This window comes from Callithrix jacchus, chromosome 5, assembly GCF_049354715.1.
Source record: "Callithrix jacchus isolate 240 chromosome 5, calJac240_pri, whole genome shotgun sequence".
Classification (NCBI taxonomy): domain Eukaryota; kingdom Metazoa; phylum Chordata; class Mammalia; order Primates; family Cebidae; genus Callithrix; species Callithrix jacchus.
In genome coordinates this window covers 68,372,160-68,392,398 of record NC_133506.1, presented here as the reverse complement: position 1 = coordinate 68,392,398, position 20,239 = coordinate 68,372,160, and the positions used below count along the sequence as shown (strand labels likewise).

At 43.0% G+C, this 20,239-nt stretch overlaps 2 pseudogenes across 1 annotated transcript; one reads left to right on the top strand and one right to left on the bottom strand.

Moving 5' to 3' along the window:
* The first annotated feature begins 3,966 nt into the window (after window positions 1-3,966).
* LOC128932081 (proline-, glutamic acid- and leucine-rich protein 1 pseudogene) lies at window positions 3,967-18,002 on the top strand (annotated as a pseudogene). Its single transcript, XR_013536261.1, has 3 exons — window positions 3,967-4,006; window positions 14,359-15,386; window positions 17,875-18,002. The product of XR_013536261.1 is annotated as a proline-, glutamic acid- and leucine-rich protein 1 pseudogene (transcript).
* On the bottom strand, window positions 17,608-18,527 carry LOC144582809 (CCR4-NOT transcription complex subunit 9 pseudogene; annotated as a pseudogene).
* Between the last annotated feature and the right edge of the window lie 1,712 nt (window positions 18,528-20,239).

Sequence of the window (20,239 nt, the reverse complement as noted above, 5' to 3'; positions counted from 1 at the left end):
ACAGTGATCAAAACAGCATGGTACTGGTACCAAAACAGAGATATTGACCAATGGAACAGAACAGAGGCCTCAGAGGCAACACAACATATCTACAACCATACAGTCTTTGATAAACCTGACAAAAACAAGAAATGGGGAAAGGACTCCCTGTTTAACAAATGGTGTTGGGAAAACTGGCTAGCCATGTGCAGAAAGCAGAAACTGGACCCCTTCCTGACACATTACACTAAAATTCACTCCAGATGGATTAAAAACTTAAACATAAGACCTGGCACCATAAAACCCCTAGAAGAAAATCTAGGCAAAGCCATTCAGGACATAGGAGTAGGCAAGGACTTCATGACCTAAACACCAAAAGCATTGGCAACAAAAGCCAAAATAGACAAATGGGACCTAATGAAACTCCATAGCTTCTGCATGGCAAAAGAAACAGTCACTAGAGTGAATTGGCAACCAACAGAATGGGAAAAAATTTTTGCAGTCTACCCATCTGACAAAGGGCTGATATCCAGAATTTACAAAGAACTCAAACAGATTTACAGAAAAAAAAAAGCCCATTCAAAAATGGGCAAGGGATATGAACAGACACTTTACGAAAGAAGACATACATGAGGCCAACAATCATATGAAAAAATGCTCATCATCACTGGTCATTAGAGAGATGCAAATCAAAACCACATTGAGATACCACCTCATGCCAGTTAGAATGGTGATCATTAAAAAATCTGGAGACAACAGATGCTGGAGAGGATGTGGAGAAAAAGGAGCACTTTTACACTGTTGGTGGGAGTGTAAATTAGTTCAACCATTGTGGAAGACAGTGTGGTGATTCCTCAAGGCCTTAGAAATAGAAATTCCATTTGACCCAGCAATCCCATTACTGGGTATATATCCAACGGACAATAAATCGTTCTACTATAAGGACACATGCACATGAATGTCTATTGCAGCACTGTTTACAATAGCAAAGACCTGGAATCAACCCAAATGCCCATCGATGATAGACTGGATTGGGAAAATGTGGCACATATACACCATGGAATATTATGCAGCAATGAAAAATGATGAGTTCGTGTTATTTGTAGGGACATGGATTAATCTGGAGAACATCATTCTCAGCAAAGTGACACAAGAACAGAAAATGAAATACCGCATATTCTCACTCATAGGTGGGTGATGAAAAATGAGAACACATGAATACAGGGAAGGGAGTACCAAACACTGGGGTCTATTGGGGGGAAGAGGGGAGGGACAGCAGGGGGGAAGCTGGGGAGGGATAGCCTGGGGAGAAATTCCAAATGTGGGTGAAGGGGAGGAAGGCAGCAAAACACACTGCCATGTGTGTACCTATGCAACCGTCTTGCATGTTCTGCACATGTACCCCAAAACCTAAAATGCAATAAAAAAAAAAGAAAGTACTCAAAAAACAAAACAAAATACAAGGAAAAAAAAAAGAATCACTTGAACCTGGGAGGCGGGGATTACAGTGAGCCAAGATCGTGCCACTGCACTCCAGCCTGGGTGACAGAGCGAGACACTCTTTCAAAAAGAAATATATATATATATATATATATATATATATATATATATATATATATATATATATATATGTATATACATATATAACCACATATAATGTTAAAAACAAAAGATCATTTATGAAATCATTTTAAATGACAAGATAATGTTTAATTTAATGAATAATTTATTTATTACTATTGGACTTTTTGTAGATTGCACAGGGCATTCAAAACAAATGAAGGAGAATTTAAAAAGTATTACTTGCAAAATAAATGTGATATTACTAATTATTGTATTCAAAATTATAGAACTATATATGTAATATAAAATGTACTTCTAATTATGAATCATATTAAAAATAATTTAGAAGATGCTGATTTTGATTTCTGTTTCAAATTTTGCAAAATAATTTCTTTTTTATTAAAGACAGACTCTCCCTCTGTCACTCAGGCTGGAGTGTTGTGGTGCAGTCTCAACTCACTTCAACGCCCGGCTCCCAGGTCCAAGCAATTCTCCTGCCTCAGCTTCCTGAGTAGCTGAGACTACAGCCACATGCCACCATACCCGGCTAATTTTGTGTTTTTAGTAGAGACAATGTTTCTCCATATTGGTCAGGCTGGTCTTGAACTCCTGACCTCAAGTGACCCACTCGACTCAGCCTCCTGAAGTGCTGGGATTACAGGCATGAGCCACAACTCCCTTCCTAAATTTTGCAGGATAATAAATAGTCTTTTGAAGTACCGCTGGACACTTGTCTGTTTTTTTTCTTTAGGTTAACATGCCAGCAATGATTCTTTTTGACTTCCTGACCGATATAGTGGTTTTTATCCAAATAATTCAACTACTCTACTCCATCCCTAAGGTACTTGCATAGAAGGAAAAAGCCAGTACTGTGACTGCCTATGCTTCCCCCAGCATGGCCCCCTGTGAGACATGGGGCAGCCGAGACCAGGAACTGTTCAGCAGTGCCAGGCCCCTTCTGTCTGCGCTCACTCACCTTCCTCAGGTACTCGCATCATGGATGGCACTGACTTTACGTGCTGCTGCATCTTGTTGGTGGGCTGGCCCTGGTCATGGGACAGAAACTGTGGGGTCAGGACAACAGAGGGCTTCACCACCTGCAGAATGGGAACAGAAGCTCATGATGAGGGCCAACCTATTAGATAATTAAACTTTTAAAAAGTTTCTTGAATGAGTGGAAAAACAAGGTGATGCTTGAGTCTATAGTGGTCAAGAGGATGGGGGCCTCAGAAAAGGTCAGAACCAAGTTCAAATTCCTGTACTTTGAATTTCTACTTCATGCCATAAAAAATTAATTTACCCCTCTTCACCTCAGTTTTTTTGTGTGTGAAGTGGAAACAATTTTATTCCTCACTCAGTTTCTGTCAAGGATTCTAAAACACCCAACTCATGTAAATGTATTGTCATTTCTGTCATGACTAGTGGAATCAATTTCACTATTTTTGGATACAAAGTTCTGTGCCTGAAACCTACAAAAAAGAAAATCTTACATCTGAAAAGTGTCAGTGATTTGTCATTGTTATGTTATTAATCATAACTGTATTTAATCACACAAGGCCTTGTGCATGGCAGATGCTCAATAAACACTTCTTCAATCAATGCATGTGGGATCTGCAGCCACACTGTTAGGTTCTATTCAGCCTCCACCACTTATTAGCTGAGTGATGTGGGCAAGATAATTCATGTCTTTATGTCTTTGTGTCCTAGAATAGACATATAATAAGAATCCCCAGCTCCTTAGGTTGTTGCCAGGAGTGAGTGATTTGGCAAATAGTAGGGGCTTGTTAAATATTAGCTGTGATAAACTTTTGCCAAATCATTCTTTTCAGAGCCACAGACGAGGTCATAGTGCCACCTGGTGACCGTAGAGTGTAAGTACACATGATCACCAACACGCTCTTTCTCCACCATAGATCCAAGACTGGGTAGTTACCTCCCAAAGGTTTCTGCTGCATCTGCCTTCTCAGTGCTCATGTAAAGACTTTTGTATTTTCCTCCTTACATCCCTGCATATGGGGTTCAGGTTGCCTAACACAGAGGGTGATCCATGCCCTCAAGTTTCTTGCTTTGGACAGTCATTTTCTTTTGGCAAGAAAGGCAAAGGTCACAGGAAGCCAGAGACCCGTGATCTCTCTGTGTCGCAGGTTCAAACTATAAAGACCTGAAAACTCTATGCTAAAAGCCCAAGGCTCAGGTGCTCCCAGGGCTTCTCATCTCACGTCCTCTGCTGAGGGAGGATGAATATTATGTCCTCCTAGAGTTTTGGGAGCTTGTAGCAAGCAGCCTCCCTAGCACAAAATGTTTTGGAAACCTTGAACTGTGTCTAAAACATTCCTGCACATTTTGCATCCTATTTCCCATACATCAGCATGTTTTAGTAAAAAAATTAAATGAAATTCAGGATTTAAGGTGCAAAGGGTGGCTATGGGAGAGCTTGAAGCAGGAGAGCGCTATCAGCTCAAAGGTGAGAGGGGATGGACCCCAATGCAAAGTGAGGAAATGTGCCTCGAACAGGTGTGTTTTTAATTCTTCCACTAAGATGGCGTGATAGGAGCAACTCAGGATTGCAGCTCTCAGTGAAGATGCAGAGGGTGAGTGGAGGCCGCATTTGCAGCCGGATATTTGTTGCCCACAGAACGGGGAAATTCCCAGGTGTAGGAGAAACATGGGATGCCAGCGCAGCTGTTTCAGCTAGCACAGCTGTTTCGGCTGGCACCGCAGAACAGCAGCACTGCACAAAGCACAAAATGCACTGGTCTGGGTGCCCTGTTAAACTGGCAATTTGAGATTTGGGAGGGCAGATTAGCATACCCATCTGATTAAACGGGACTTGGACAGTAAGCCAGACCAGGAGATTCCCAAGAAGCTACCTTTGAGCTGGCGCAGTGGATCGCTGCATGGGAAATCACACAGATCCCGGTGCCTTATCAGCAGGTGACTGAAACACCTGGGAGAGAGTCAAACATTCAACTTGAAAAGGGAAAAAAAAAAGCTCTGAGGCAGGGAGCCAGGTGATCAGGCTCAGCGGGTCCCACCCCCAGAGGGACAAACAAAATGGCGATTTGAAATGCTCAGGGTTGAGAGTTTCACTGCGGGCATGGCTGAACCAGGATGGTGCAGCTCAGTGGCGGAGGGGCGTTCGCCATTACCGAGGCATTTCTGATCCTACTGAGGTAAACTCCCATTGCTGATGCAGCCTGCTGTTGCTGAGGCAACCCGCCATAACAGAGAGACTTCGCCAACAGGGTGGAGCCCACGACACTAGGGCAGAGCCCACGGCAGCAGGGAGGAGCCTCAGCAGGCAAATAGTGACTAAACTGCCTCCTAACTGGGCAGGACAGTGCAATGGATACTCATAAAGAAAGACCTAACTCCCCGAGACAGAGCATCTGAGGAAAAAAGGGGGTTTTATGAGTTCTGCTGCAGCAGACTTAAATGTACCTGCCTAACAGCCCTGAATGAATAAGAGAGCTCACAGCTCAGCACTTGAGCTCCTATAAAGTACAGAACACCTCCTCAAGCAGCTCCCTGACTCCTGTACATCCAAAGAGTCACCTCAAAAAGGACTGATTAGACTGGCATTTGGCGAGCATCATTCTGGGACAAAGATAGCAGAAGAAGAAACCGGTAGCATCCCTCACTGTTCTGCAGCTGCTACAGGTGTACCCCAGACAAGCAGGGCCTGGAGTGGACCTCAGCAGCTGTTATTTTTTTAGAAAAAAATTAAGTAACAGAAATACTTTATCATCTACAATCTGGGCATCCACTCAGAGACCCAATTGAAAAGTCAGCAACTACTCAGATGACAGGTGGATAAACCCAAAAAGATGGGAAGAAACCAGTGCAAAAAGGAGGAAAACACACAAAACCAAAGCACCTCACCTCCTACAAAGGACCAAAACTCCTCACCAGCAAGGGAACAAAGCTGGACGGAGAATCAGTGTAATGAAATGACAGAATCAGACTTCAGAAGGTGGGTAATGAGAAACTTCCGTGAGCTGAAAGAACATGTTCTAAATAAATGCAAAGAAACTAAGAACCTTGAAAAAAGATTTGAAAAAAGATTCGAGGAAATGATAACAAGAATAGACAACTTAGAGAGGAATATGAATGAACTGAAGGAGCTGAAAAACAGAACAGGAGAACTTGGCGAAGCATGCACAAGTTTCAACAGCGAAATTGACCAAGCAGAAGAAAGGATATCAGAAGTCAAAGATCAACTCAATGAAATAAAACAAGAAACCAAGATGAGAGAAAAAAGCGCAAAAAGGAACAAACAAAGTCTACAAGAAATGTGGGACTATGTGAAGAGACCTAACCTACATTTCATAGGTGTACCAGAATGTGACAACAAGAATGAATCAAAGCTGGAAAATACTCTTCAGGATATTATCCAGGAAAATTTCACCAACCTAGAAAGGCAGGCCAATATTCAAGTACAGGAAATACAGAGAACACCAGAAAGATATTCCAAAAGAAGAGCAACCCCAAGGCACATAATTGTCAGATTCATCAGGGTTGAAATGAAGGAGAAAATACTAAGGGCAGCCAGAGAGAAAGGTCGAGTCACCCACAAAGGGAAGCCGATCAGACTCACAGCAGATCTCTCGGCAGAAACTCTACAAGCCAGAAGAGAGTGGGGGCCAATATTCAACATCCTTAAAGAAAAGAACTTTCAACCCAGAATTTCATATCCAGCCAAACTGAGCTTCATAAGTGAAGAAAAAATAAAATCCTTTGTGAACAAGCAAGTACTCAGAGATTTTGTCACCACCATGCCTGCTTTACAAGAGCTCCTGAAAGAGGCACTACACATAGAAAGGAACAACCAGTACCAGCCATTCCAAAAACATACCAAATGCTAAAGAGCATCAACAAAATGAAGAATCTGCATCAACTAATGGGCAAAACAGCCAGCTAGTATCAAAATGGCAGTATCAAATTCTCACATAACAATATTAACCATAAATGTAAATGGCCTAAATGCACCAATCAAAAGACACAGACTGGCAAATTGGATAAAAAACCAAAACCCATCGGTGTGCTGTATCCAGGAAACCCATCTCACATGCAAGGATACTCAAAGGCTCAAAACACAAGGATGGAGGAAGATTCACCAGGCAAATGGAGAGCAAAAAAAAAAAAAGCAGGAGTTGCAATTCTCACCTCTGATAAAATAGACTTTAAAGCAACAAAGATCAAAAGAGACAAAGAAGGTCATTACATAATGGTAAAAGGATTGATACAACAAAAAGAGATAATGATCCTAAATATATATGGACCCAATACAGGAGCACCCAGATATATTAGGCAAGTTCTTAACGACTTACAAAAAGACTTAGACTCCCACACAATAATAGTGGGAGACTTTAACACTCCACTGTAAATATTAGACAGATCAACCAGACAGAAAATTAACAAGGACATCCAGGGCTTGAACTCAGACCTGGAACAAGCAAACCTGATAGACATTTACAGAAGTCTCCACCCCAAATCCATAGAATATACATTCTTCTCAGCACCACATCACACCTACTCTAAAATTGACCACATAATTGGAAGTAAAGCACTCCTCAGCAAATGCAAAACAACTGACATAATAACAAACAGTCTCTCAGACCATAGTGCAATCAAGTTAGAACTCAGAATTCAGAAACTAACTCAGAACTGCACAGCTTCATGAAAACTGAACAACTGGCTCTTGAATGTTGATTGGATAAACAATGAAATGAAGGCAGAAATAAAGAAGTTCTTCAAAACCAATGAGAATGAAGACACAACACATCAGAAAAGTGCCCACGTAAGAAGAATGGAGAGATCCAAAATTGACACCCTATCATCAAAATTGAAAGAGCTGGAGGAGCAAGATGAAAAAAACTCAAACCTAGCAGAAGACAAGAAATAACTGAGATCAGAGCAGAACTGAAGGAGATAGAGACACGAAAATCCCTTCAAAAAATCAATAAATCCAAGAGCTGGTTTTTTGAAAAGGTCAACAAAATAGAGAGACCACTAGCCAGATTGATTAAAAAGAAAAAAGAGAACAACGAAATAGATGCAATAAAAAAATGACAAAGGGGAAATCACCACAGATTCCACAGAGATTCAAACCATCATCAGAGAATATTACAAACAACTCTACACACATAAACTAGTAAACCTGGAAAAAATGGATAAATTCCTGGACACCTATGTCCTCCCAAGCCTAAACCAGGAGGAAGCCGAAACTATGAATAGACCAACAACAAGGTCAGAAGTTGAGGCAGCAATTAAGAGCCTACCACACAAAAAAAGTCCAGGTCCAGATGGGTTCACAGCCGAATTCTACCAGGCACACAAAGAGGAGCTGGTACCATTCCTTCTGAAACTATTCCAAATAATCCAAAAAGAGGGAATCGTTCCCAAATCATTTTATGAGACCAACATCATCCTGATACCAAAACCCAGCAGAGACTCAACAAGAAAAGAAAACTTCAGGCCAATATCCATGATGAACATAGATGCAAAAATCTTTAATAAAATACTGGCAAGCCAACTGCAACAGCACATCAAAAAACTTATGCATCATGATCAAGTAGGATTCATCTCGGGGATGCAAGGCTGGTTCAACATATGCAAGTCTATAAACATAATTCACCACATAAACAGAACCAAAAACAAAAACCACATGATTATCTCAATTGACACAGAGAAGGCATTTGACAAAATTCAACAGCCCTTTATGCTAAAAACTCTTAATAAACTCGGTATTGACGGAACATATCTCAAAGTAATAAAAGCTATTTATGACAAACCAACAGCCAATATCATACTGAATGGGCAAAAACTGGAAGCATTCCCTCTGAAATCCAGCACTAGACAAGGATGCCCTCTCTCACCACTCCTATTCAATATAGTACTGGAAGTTCTAGCCAGAGCAATCAGGCAAGAAAAAGAAATAAAGGGTATTCAAATAGGAAAGGAGGAAGCCAAATTGTCTCTATTTGCAGATGACATGAGAGTATATCTAGAAGACCCCATCGTCTCAGCCCAAAAACTCCTGAAACTGATAAGCAACTTCAGCAAAGTCTCAGGATATAAAATCAATGTGCAAAAATCACAAGCAGTCCTATACACCAATAACAGACTTAAAGAGAGCCAAATCAAGGATGAACTGCCATTCACAATTCCTACAAAGAGAATAAAATACCTAGGAATACAACTTACAAGGAACGTAAGGGACCTCTTCAAGAAAAACTACAAACCACTGCTCAACGAAATAAGGGAGGACACAAACAGATGGAGAAACATTCAATGTTCATGGTTAGGAAGAATCAATATTATGAAAATGGCTATACTGCCCAAAGTAATTTACAAACTCTACACTATCCCCATCAAGCTACCATTGACTTTCTTCACAGAACTGGAAAAAACCACCGTGAACTTCATATGGAACCAAAAGAGAGCCCGCATAGCCAAGTCAATTCTAAGCAAAAAGAACACAGCGGGGGGCATCACACTACCGGATTTCAAACTATACTACAAGGCTACAGTAATCAAAACAGCATGGTACTGGTACCAAAACAGAGATATAGACCAATGGAACAAAACAGAGGCATCAGAGGCAACACAACATATCTACAACCATACAATCTTTGATAAACCTGACAAAAACAAGCAATAGGGAAAGGATTCCCTGTTTAATAAATGGTGTTGGGAAAACTGGTTAGCCATGTGCAGAAAGCAGAAACTGGACCCCTTCCTGACACCTTACACTAAAATTAACTCCAGATGGATTAAAGACTTAAACATAAGACCTGACACGATAAAAACCCTAGAAGGAAATCTAGGCAAAACTATCCAGGACATAGGAGTAGGCAAGGACTTCATGAACAAAACACCAAAAGCATTGGCAAGAAAAGCCAAAATAGACCAATGGGACCTAATCAAACTCCATAGCTTCTGCACGACAAAAGAAACAGTCACTAAAGTGAATCGGCAACCAACAGAATGGGAAAAAATTTTTGCAGTTTACCCATCTGACAAAGGGCTGATATCCAGAATTTTCAAAGAACTAAAACAGATTTACAGGAAAAAACAACCAAGCCCATTCAAAAATGGGCAAAGGATATGAATAGACACTTTACAAAAGAAGACATATATGAGGCCAACAATCATATGAAAAAATGCTCATCGTCACTGGTCATCAGAGAGATGCAAATCAAAACTACATTGAGATACCATCTCACGCCAGTTAGAATGGTGATCATTAAAAAATCTGGAGACAACGGATGCTGGAGAGGATGTGGAGAAAAAGGAACACTTTTACACTGTTGGTGGGAGTGTAAATTAGTTCAACCATTGTGGAAGACAGTGTGGTGATTCCTCAAGGCCTTAGAAATACAAATTCCATTTGACCCAGCAATCCCGTTACTGGGTATATATCCAAAGGACTATAAATCATTCTACTATAAGGACACACGCACACGAATGTTCATTGCAGCGCTGTTTACAATAGCAAAGACCTGGAATCAACCCAAATGCCCATCGATGATAGACTGGATTGGGAAAATGTGGCACATATACACCATGGAATATTATGCAGCAATCAGAAATGATGAGTTCGTGTCGTTTGTAGGGACATGGATGAATCTGGAGAACATCATTCTCAGCAAACTGACACAAGAACAGAAAATGAAATACCGCATATTCTCACTCATAGGTGGGTGATGAAAAATGAGAACACATGGACACAGGGAGGGGAGTACTAAACACTGAGGTCTATTGGGGGGAAATGGGAGGGCCAGCGGCGGGGGGAGCTGGGGAGGGATAGCCTCGGGAGAAATTCCAAATGTGGGTGAAGGGTAGAAAGGAAGCAAAACACACTGCCATGTGTGTACCTATGCAACTGTCTTGCATGTTCTGCACATGTACCCCCAAACCTAAAATGCAATAATAAATAAATAAATAAAAACAAAAACATGTTACTTAGGCTGGGCATGGTGGTTCATGCCTGTAATCTCAGCACTTTGGGAGGCTAAGGTGGGTGGATCACCTGAGGTCAGGAGTTAGAGACCAGCCTGACTAACAAGGAGAAACCCTGTCTCTATGAAAAATACAAAATTGCCCAAGCATGGTGGCACATCACTGTAAATCCAGCTACTCAAGAAGCTGAGGCAGGAGAATCACTCATACCTGGGAGGCGGAAGTTGCAGTGAGCTGAGATCATGCCATTGCACTTTAGCCTGGGCAGCAAAAGCAAAACTCCATCTCAAAAAACAAACAAACAAAAAACTGAGTCTCAGAATGATGAAGCACTTTGTCCAATGTGACTCAGCTGGTAAGTGTTGAGACCTTGCATCCAATCAAAGTCCATCTCATTCTAAAGGCCATGCTGTGTGTTCTCTGGCCCATGGAGAATAATTTTAACACAATCAATGACATTTCTACACAATGTTCTTCTCTTTTTTTTTTTTTAATAAATTTGGTTCTCTCTATTAAGCATATTAGGAATTAGTATCAATTATATTTCAAGGGCTAATATGTAACTAAGGTTAATGAATGGGCCTTGGGCCTCAGTGCATTTGGTTATTTTTATATGAAGTACCTTTCGTTTCAGGTGCCAGATTAAGGTTAGTCTGATAACCGGCATATGCACTAAGAATAAATGAGGGTTTATTTGTCTCAGAGTGATTGGAGCGACTTCTGTCATTTGTTTTCTTTTTCTTTTTTTTTTTTTTAAATGGAGACCTCTATTGTGTTTATTTGTTCTGGCTCTGAGTTCAAGTCCTGGATATCGTTATCAATTTGTTGTCTCATTGAATCTAAATCTCATTATGTGTCTTATGTATCTGGGTGTTAAGATCTCTTATTGTTGCATTAATCCTTTTACCCTTGCATCCTTGTAGCTTTGAAATCTATTTTATTAAGTGTGAGAATTGCAACTCCTGCTTTTTATTTATTTATTTTTGCTCTCCATTTGGTTGGTGAGTTTTTTTCCATCCCCTTGTTTTGAGTCTTTGTATATCTTTAGATATATCGTCAGATTTTGTGGATAATGTATATTTTGTGTGTTTAAAATGGAGAGCTCTATTGAGTTTATTTGTTCTGGATCTTAGTTCCAGTCCCAGATATCGTTATCAGTTTTCTGTCTCGTTGAATCTAAATCTCATTATGGGTCTTATGTATCTGGGTGTTAAGATCTCTTATTATTACATTAATCCTTTTACCCTTGTATCCTTATAGCTTTGAAATCTATTTTGTCAAATGTGAAAATTGCAACTCCTGCTTTTTATTTATTTATTTTTGCTCTCCATTTGGTTGGTACGTTTTTTTTTTCCAACCCTTTATTTTGAGTCTATGTATATCTTTGGATATACCGTTGGATTTTGTCTGTATCTTTTGATTGGGAGATTTGGTCGATTTAAATTTAGGGTTGCTGCCATTTGATACTAACTGGCTATTTTTTCCTTTTGTTGATAAAAATTCTTCTTTATGTTAATGTTCTTTACTTTTTGGTGTATTTTTAGAAAGGGTCATACTGGTTGTTCCTTTCTGTGTATAATGCTTCTTTTAGAAGTTCTTGTAAAGCAGGCCTGGTGGTAACAAAATCTCTGAGTACTTGCTTGTTCCTAAAAGATTTTATTTTTCCTTCAAATGTAAAGCTTAAATTGGCAGGATATGAAATTCTGGGCTGAAAGTTCTGTTGATTAAGTATATTGAATATTGGCCCCCACTCTCTTCTAGCTTGTAGGGTTTCCGTTGAGAGATCTGCTGTAAGCCTAATAGGCTTACCTTTATGGGTAACTTGATCTTTCTCTCTGGCTGCCCTTAATATTTTCTCCTTCGTTTCGATCTTGGTGAATCTAACGATTATGTGCCTTGGGGTTGGTCTTCTTGAGGAATATCTTTGTGGTGTTCTCTGTATTGCCTGGGGTTGAATGGTGTCCCGCCTTGCTAAACTAGGAAAATTTTCCTGGATAATGTCCTGGAGAGTATTTTCCAGCTTGAATTCATTCTCTCCGTCACATTCAGGTACACCAATCAAGCGTATATTAGGTCTTTTCACATAGTCCCATATTGCTTGCAGACTTTGCTCATTCCTTTTTATCCTTTTTTCTCTATTCTTGTCTTGTCATTTTGTTTCATTAAGTTGGTCTTCGACCTCTGATACCCTTTCTTCTGCTTGATCCATTCAGCTGTTTAAGCTTGTACATATTTCACTAAGTTCTCGTGTTGTATTTTTCAACTCCATAAGTTCATTTGTATTCCTCTCTATATTGTCTATTCTTTTCAACATTTCATCTAACCTTTTTTCCAAGTTCTTAGTTTCTTTACATTGGGTTAGAACAAGTTTCTTTAACTCCCAGAAGTTTCTTATCATCCACCTTTTAAAGCCTCCTTCAGATAATGGAACACAGTCCTTTTCCATCAGGGCTTGTTCCGTTACTGATGAGTCCTTTTCCATCAGGGCTTGTTCGGTTGCTGATGAGTCCTTTTCCATCAGGGCTTGTTCCGTTGCTGATGGGTTCTGATTTTGAGTATACTCGGCCTTCTTGGGCTGCTTTTTTCCCTTCATTATAGATGAACTGCCTTTCTAATTAGGTTTCTGAGTCGACGTCCGACTTATTGATTCCCAGTGCTGGGATCCGAGCCACCCACTGTGGCAGCCTAAATAGCAGTGATAAGACTGATGGTGCTCTTCTGCCCGGGAATCTCTGGTCTGGCTTCCCTCTTGAGTCCGCAGCAAGCGGCTCTGACTTCCCAGAGCTCCAAACTCCGGTCAGTAGGGGAAGCGGTCCCGTTGGCTCTGCGTGAAGAGCAGCTGCGCCGAGACGCCAGCAAAACCGCTGCGGCAGCCACAAGAGTCGCGCTGGCAACCCGTGGGGCTCCTCCACTGGGAATTGGCTAATCGGTGAGTGACGAAAATTCGTCTAAAGATGTGGCGTCGTCTCGTTCTCTGAGCTTTCACTGGGAGCTACAATCCTGAGCTGTTAGTGGTCGGCCATCTTGGATCAATCTCTGTTCTTCTCTCAAGTCCAAGAGTACCTCCTTCCTATACCTTCTATAACACTGGCTTTATGGTCACTAAAGATGCTATTCTAATGTGTAATCATGTGGCCAATGAAGATATGACCAATGTCATCATGTGTGTACACCCATAAGCTGTACATACTCCTGCTTTGTCCGATGAAATTCAAGTACCCTTTTTGATTACTTAGTAAAACTGAGCTTTAAAAGGGTTAAGGTTTTGCCAGGTGTGGTGGTTCATGCCTGTAATCCCAGCACTTTGGGAGGCTGAGGTTGGTGGATCACGAGGTCAAGAGATTGAGACCATCCTGGCCAACATGGTGAAACCCCATCTCTACTAAAAATACAAAAATTAGCTGGTAGCTGGGTGTTGTGGAGTGTGCCTGTAGTCCCAGCTACTCGGGAGGCTGAGGCAGGAGAATTGCTTGAACCCAGGAAGCGAAGGTTGCAGTGAGCTGAGGTTATCCCACTGCACTCCAGCCTGGTGACAGAGCAAGACTGTGCATATATATGTATGTATGTATATGTGTGTGTGTGTGTGTGTGTGTGTGTGTGTGTGTGTGTGTGTCTGTATGGTTAAGGTTTTTATATCCATGGAACTTTCTGTATTGCTTTTGAAGTCTCTAGTTAAATGAATATATTCTTCTAATAGTAACCTGTGTCATGGATGAAACTGGAAACCATCATTCTCAGCAAACTGACACAAGAACAGAAAATCAAACACTGCATGTTCTCGCTCATAGGTTGCCTCCTCCTGCCTGTGCCCTGCCAGCCTTCTCCCTTAGCCAGTGGTAAGATGGTCTTGAGGTAACTGCGACCCCTCAGCCCCTCTGTGGTTCCTGGGGTCTCTTGTTTCTGAGAGCCAGTATTTCCGGTGCTCACCCTACCCTTTCTTCCTCCCTCAGATCTCCTCTCTCTGCTCAGAAGCACTGGTGGCCTGTGCTGCTCTCACCCACCCACAGGTTCCTCCCCTGCTGTCCATGGGCCCCACCTGCCCCACACCTGCTCCAGTACCCTCTCCTGAGGCCCCATTGCCCTTCAGCACCCCACCCTCCCATCCTCTGGGCCCCTTGCTCTCAGAAGGCCCCATGCCCTCAGTAGGCCCTGTGCCCTTGGTACTCCTGGACCTCCCACCACAGACAACTACCTAGGCTTTTCTGTCCCAGGCCTAGTGTCTGTCCCTCCCCAACTTCTTCCTGGCCCTGAGAACCCCCAGGCAATCTCAGATGAAGACCCATCCTTGCCCCTTGTTGGATTCCCCCTCCTACTATACCACCAGATGAAACTTTGGGGGGAGAATGCCCAGACCAGCCTTTGTCCACTATGATAAGGAGGAACCATCTGAGGTGGAGACCTCCCTGGAAAGTGACTCTGAGGACAGCATGGTGATTGTGCCCAAGGGGCTTCCCCCTCGCCACCTCCACCACCCTCAGGTGTCACATCACCCCCTGTAGCCCGTTCTGGGCCACCAACAGGAGGGAGAGGAAGGTGGCCCTCCACCCCCAACCCTGCCTCCAGCTCTGCCTCCCCCTGAGTCTCCCCCAGAGATGCAGCCTAAGCCAGAATCAGAACCTGGGCTGCTGTCAGAAGTGGAGGACGCAGCTCTCACCCATGCCCCTGAAGTGCTCCCCTCCCAGGGGGAGGTGGAGAGGGACGGGGGCAGCCCCACAGCAGGCCCACCTCCCCAGGAGCTGGTTGAAGAAGAGCCCTCTGCTTTCCCAACTCTGCTGGAAGAAGGGACTGAGGATGGGGATGACAAGGTGCAGCCCCCAACAGAGACATCTACAGAAGAAAAGATAGAGACAGAGACAGAGGCCGAAGCTCTCCAGGAAAAGGTGAGCCGGCCAGGCAGGGAAGGCTCCTTGGGTGAGAAGGTGGGGCTGATGTGAGAAGTAGGGGAAGGGGTTGCAGCCACTTATCTAAGGAGAGAGGTTTGCCCCATCCTGAATCATTCGTGTGTGTGTGTGTGTGTGTGTGTGTGTGTGTGTGTGTGTGTGTGACTATTCTGAATCTTGTATCTTCATGCCTAAAAGGAGCAGGATGACACAGCTGCCATGCTGGCCAACTTCATCGATTGTCCCCTGATGATAAGAAGCCACCACCTGCTGCAGAGCCTGACTCTGGGCTATCCTCTGCTCCCCTCCTTGTTTCCAGTGAAGTTATGTCCTTAGATAGCAACTGCTCCTTCTGCCTTTTGCCACACCTGGGTTCTCACCTAGAAGCTCCAGTGTCTGCTGGGCTTTTCTGGGTATCCATAGTATCCCCCAAATGTCTCCATAGCTGTCCTTGTCAATGATCCAGAGAGGAACCATTGACATATGGGGGTAATGGACTTTCCTGTCACTCAGCACGGTGGCGTCAGAAATGCAGGATCCTTGCAGGATGCCAAATATGTGCAGGATCGTGTGTGCAGTGAAGAAGGAGGAGTTAGAGTCATGGTCCTGCTTTCGTGTTCATATTCAGGGTGGGAAATTTGTGGATAGAGTGAGTGAACCTGTGTCAGCACACACTTCCCCACATGCCTGTGTGCCTGCTCAAACATGGCCCCTTGGTCTGAAAGGGCAGGTGGAGTGATTGCTCAGCCTATGCAAGTGTAGGACATTAGGGAAAAGCAAAGAGGGGTTTAGAGAATTCTGGGAAGTGTGGACCTTGCCCCAGGTTGAAAGTGCCTCCATAGTGGCCGTGTTGAACATGAGCTCTGCTTTGGGGCTGGTCCTCCTCATGACAGCTCCCCCCATAGCTCCCTGGCACAAGTGTGGTAAGCTCACCCTAGGCCTTTCTGCTACTCCTGAGGTCTGGATATTTCCTGCCCAGTGTCTGCCTTCCTTAAGCACTGATCCTGTTCTAGGCCTTGTGGGATGAACAAGTGAGCATGAACTGAGAGATGTGTCTGCGAGAGGATGCCAAGATTTATGGGCTTGAACCAGGGGCCCATGATTTTTTTACTCAGTCAATTGAATCTTGAACATAAGTAAAGTGCCTTGGAAATGCAGAAAAGGGAGTCATTTCTCCCAAAATGTATCTTGAAGAGCCTCTTCAAGGAGGTGGCATGTGAACTAACTTTTGGAAACTTCAATAAGATTTTTAAAAGTTACACCTCAACTTGTTACTTCGAAAAATTTCAAACCAACAGAAAAGTTGTGAGAACAGCACAATGAATGACTTTTGCCTGTATTTGCTGATGAACATCTAGTCATGTTAACTTTTATCCCTATAAACTCTGTATCTACTTGTAGACATGTATCTGCATTATACCCACATGTCTATGTCATCGATACATCTATATTTATACATATTTTTTCATGTGAAAAAAGAACCATGTGAAGGTAAGTTGCAGATATCATGGCCCTTCCCATCCCAAATTCTTTGACATAAATTATCTTCTAGGATTAAGGCTGTTTTCCTGCACAGTCATGATACGACTATCAAACCTAAGAAAAATAACAGTAATCCAATATATCGTGATATTCAAATTTGCTGTTAATCACTGAAATGTCCTATAGCTTTTTTTAATGCCCAGGCTAACTTTTTATTGAGCTTATGCAACTAACAGACTTGAGAACAATGGCAGTTGACAAAGTTTTGCTGAATATTACAGCTTGTGCCCACTAAACACACCTCTCTCTGAGATTAAAAAAAAAAAAAGTAAACAAATACTGAGAGAGAATGAAGAGACACATCTTGAGTCTTCCAGGAAGGCCAAATTAAAAATGACACATGGCTTGTCCCCAGGCTTTCACCATGCCTAGGGTGCTGCTGCTGTGACCACTGGCTCTGCTCCCTGCCGGTGGCCAGGTAGAGGCAGGGGAGAAGGATCAGCTTGGACATGCTGCAAATACAGCATTTGCTGGTGTTGACACCCTCTTGAGGCTGTGGTGGCAGACCGCTGTGTCAGGAGCCCATTCCCTGGGAGTAGCAGAGGGGGCCCAGGTCTCAAGACAGCCTGAGATGGCAGCCCATATACCTCAGCAGGGGTACCTTGTCCCTTTCCTTCAGTGAGGTTCAACATTGAGATTGTCTATCCCCAGTTGGTGATAAAACCTGAGCTGTGTTCCTTGTAGGTTACCCCTCCTTTCCCCAACTTGGGGGAGTCATGGGAGGGAACAGGAAAGGATCACTGAGGGGGCAGGGGACACCCCAGGTATCAGTGACCTGGCCCTCTCACAGGTTCTTCACCAGTTGTGCAAGCCAGTATTTCATGGCGGTGTCATCTTTTAGCAAAGGTTGTGTCCTTCAGCTGGTCAGAGAGGCACTGCCTGAGTGCTTCAGGTGCCCTGGGTTATCTGAGAGTTGAATGTAACATCTCACTACATGCTTCAGCAGATGGGCAGAAGGCTCTTTGGATAACTGCAGGACCATCTTACCCAAGATCATGGCAACAAGGGAGAAACGCTCATACGTCTGACATATATAAGCCAAACCAGTGTCATCTAAGAAGATCTTCTGGAGGATGAATGTGGCAACTGTTTTAGAAAGTTCACTTCCAGATTCCATAATTCGCAAACATAAAGGGATAATTTCTGTTGTCAGTAAAAAGTTGATTACTCCTTGTTCATCTGTTTTCACCAGGGTCCCAATAACTCCAAGGCTGGTGAGTCAAAGATACTCAAAGGGACGTGTGTGCAAAAAAGGGGTACAAAAAAGTGGATGTGTGCTGCAAGAAACGCTGACCTGGCTTCTGGATGTGATGCTACACATTGCAGTAATGCCAGAGCATTGCAAACTCTGTTAATTTGGTGTGCTGTCAATGTGGGTGAAGGTCAGGAACAGATTCTCACTTCTTACTTAGCTCCAGCAAATCATTTTCCCTCATCTCAGGACTGGACAACTCCTTGTTCCACTGGTAGATCTTTTCTCTATCCACTTGTGCCAATGCAGTAGGCACAGGCTTGTACTGGGAACTGTCCTGGCACTGGGGGAACCATGTCAGCAGGGCCAAATGACCCCTGTCTTACAGTCATCGCCAGGCTGTTCATGTTGCTCTCAGACCAGCATCCCAGCATCAGCACCCCTCATCTTAGAGCTTTTTTCTTCCCTCCTCTGAGTTAAGAGGAGCTTCTTCAGGTGGAGAAGGCCCTGCAAGGTTTAAGGATCTCTGCAAGGACAAGGGTGCCAAAGTGTAGAACTGCAATAGTGGTTTCTCAAAAAGGGAAAGAACCTGATTTCTGGGAATGGTGGGTAGGTAAAATTGGCATTGATTCTGGGGAAGAGGCTAGAACAGAATGTTTTCTCATTTAAATTGTATTCTGAATAGATAACACATCCACATGGTTCAAAATTTAGTCTCACCCCTCTTCAGCCACCAAGATTTTCTGCCTAGAGTGGCCAATATGATCAGTTTTTACATATTTTTCTGGAGATATTGCATGCATATACAAATATATATGATTCTTTTAATGCAAATAGTAGTATATTATCACTTAATATAATCAATTTCACTGTCATGGGGACTTATTCAGCAGATATTTATTAAGTACCAATTATGTAGTAGACACCAGCCAGATGTGGTGGCTCACACCTGTAATCTCAGCACTTTGGGAGGCCAAGGTGGGTGGACCACCTGAGGTCAGGAGTTCAAGACCAGCCTGACCAAAATGGTGAAACCCCATCTCTACTTAAAAAAAAAAATTCAAAAATTGGCTTGGTGGCACTCGCCTGTAGTCCCAGTGACTTGGGAGGCTGAGACAGGAGGGAGGCAGTCATTGCAGTGAGCCAAGTTCACACTCCTGCACTCCAGCCTGGGTGACAGAGTGGCACTTTGTCCCAAAAGAAAAAAAAGTATATATGTATGTATACAGAAGACATCATCTCAGTATAGATACTTAGAAATAACTAAGGTACACAGGTGGTTGCAGAGGTGGTACTGAGAGGTAGTGGTGACAAGGTATCCTGTAGCCAGTGTCCCCCATGGTTACATCCTATATGATTATAGTAAAACCAGGAATGTCATGTTGGTAGTGATAGGTGGTGCTTTACAAGCTGGAGATACAGCAGTGAACAAAATGCAGAACTCTGCCCTGCCCTTGTGGGATCTGTATTCCAGATATTTTGGGGGTGGGGAGTAGACAAGTAAAATTTATATTTGCTGGTGAGCACAGCGGTTAAATAAAGCAAGGAAAAGGATAGGTGTGTGGGTGTATTTTCAATATATTAAATTTTTTAATTTAATTTTTTTTTCAAGAGAGGAGTGTTGCCCCAGACTGGAGTGTAATGGCACAATCTCTGCTCACTGCAACCTCCGACTCCTGGGTTCAAGCAATTCTTGAGTAGCTGAGTTCAGCCTCTTGAGTAGCTGAGTAGCCAGGTGCACACCACCACGCCCAGCTAATTTTTGTATTTTTAGTAGCAAGGAGGTTTCATCATGTTGGCCAGGCTGGTCTCAAACTCCAGACCTTGTGATCCTCTTTCCTCGGCCTCCCAAAGTGCTGGAATCATAGGCATGTACCACTGCACCCAGCCTGTTTTCAATATTTTAATTTTCTAACATTCACAGCAGGTGAAAGAATGACACCGAGAACACCCATGTCTACCATGTTACTACATTTGCGTGAGGGTGTTTGTGAAATTTTAAGTATGGTGGTCAAGGAAGCACTTGCCCAGTAGGCAATGTTGAATAAAGACGCTCAAGACCCTCAAGAGTGGAGAGAGAACTACGTGGAGTCTGGGGACCAGGCACAGCAAGTGCAAA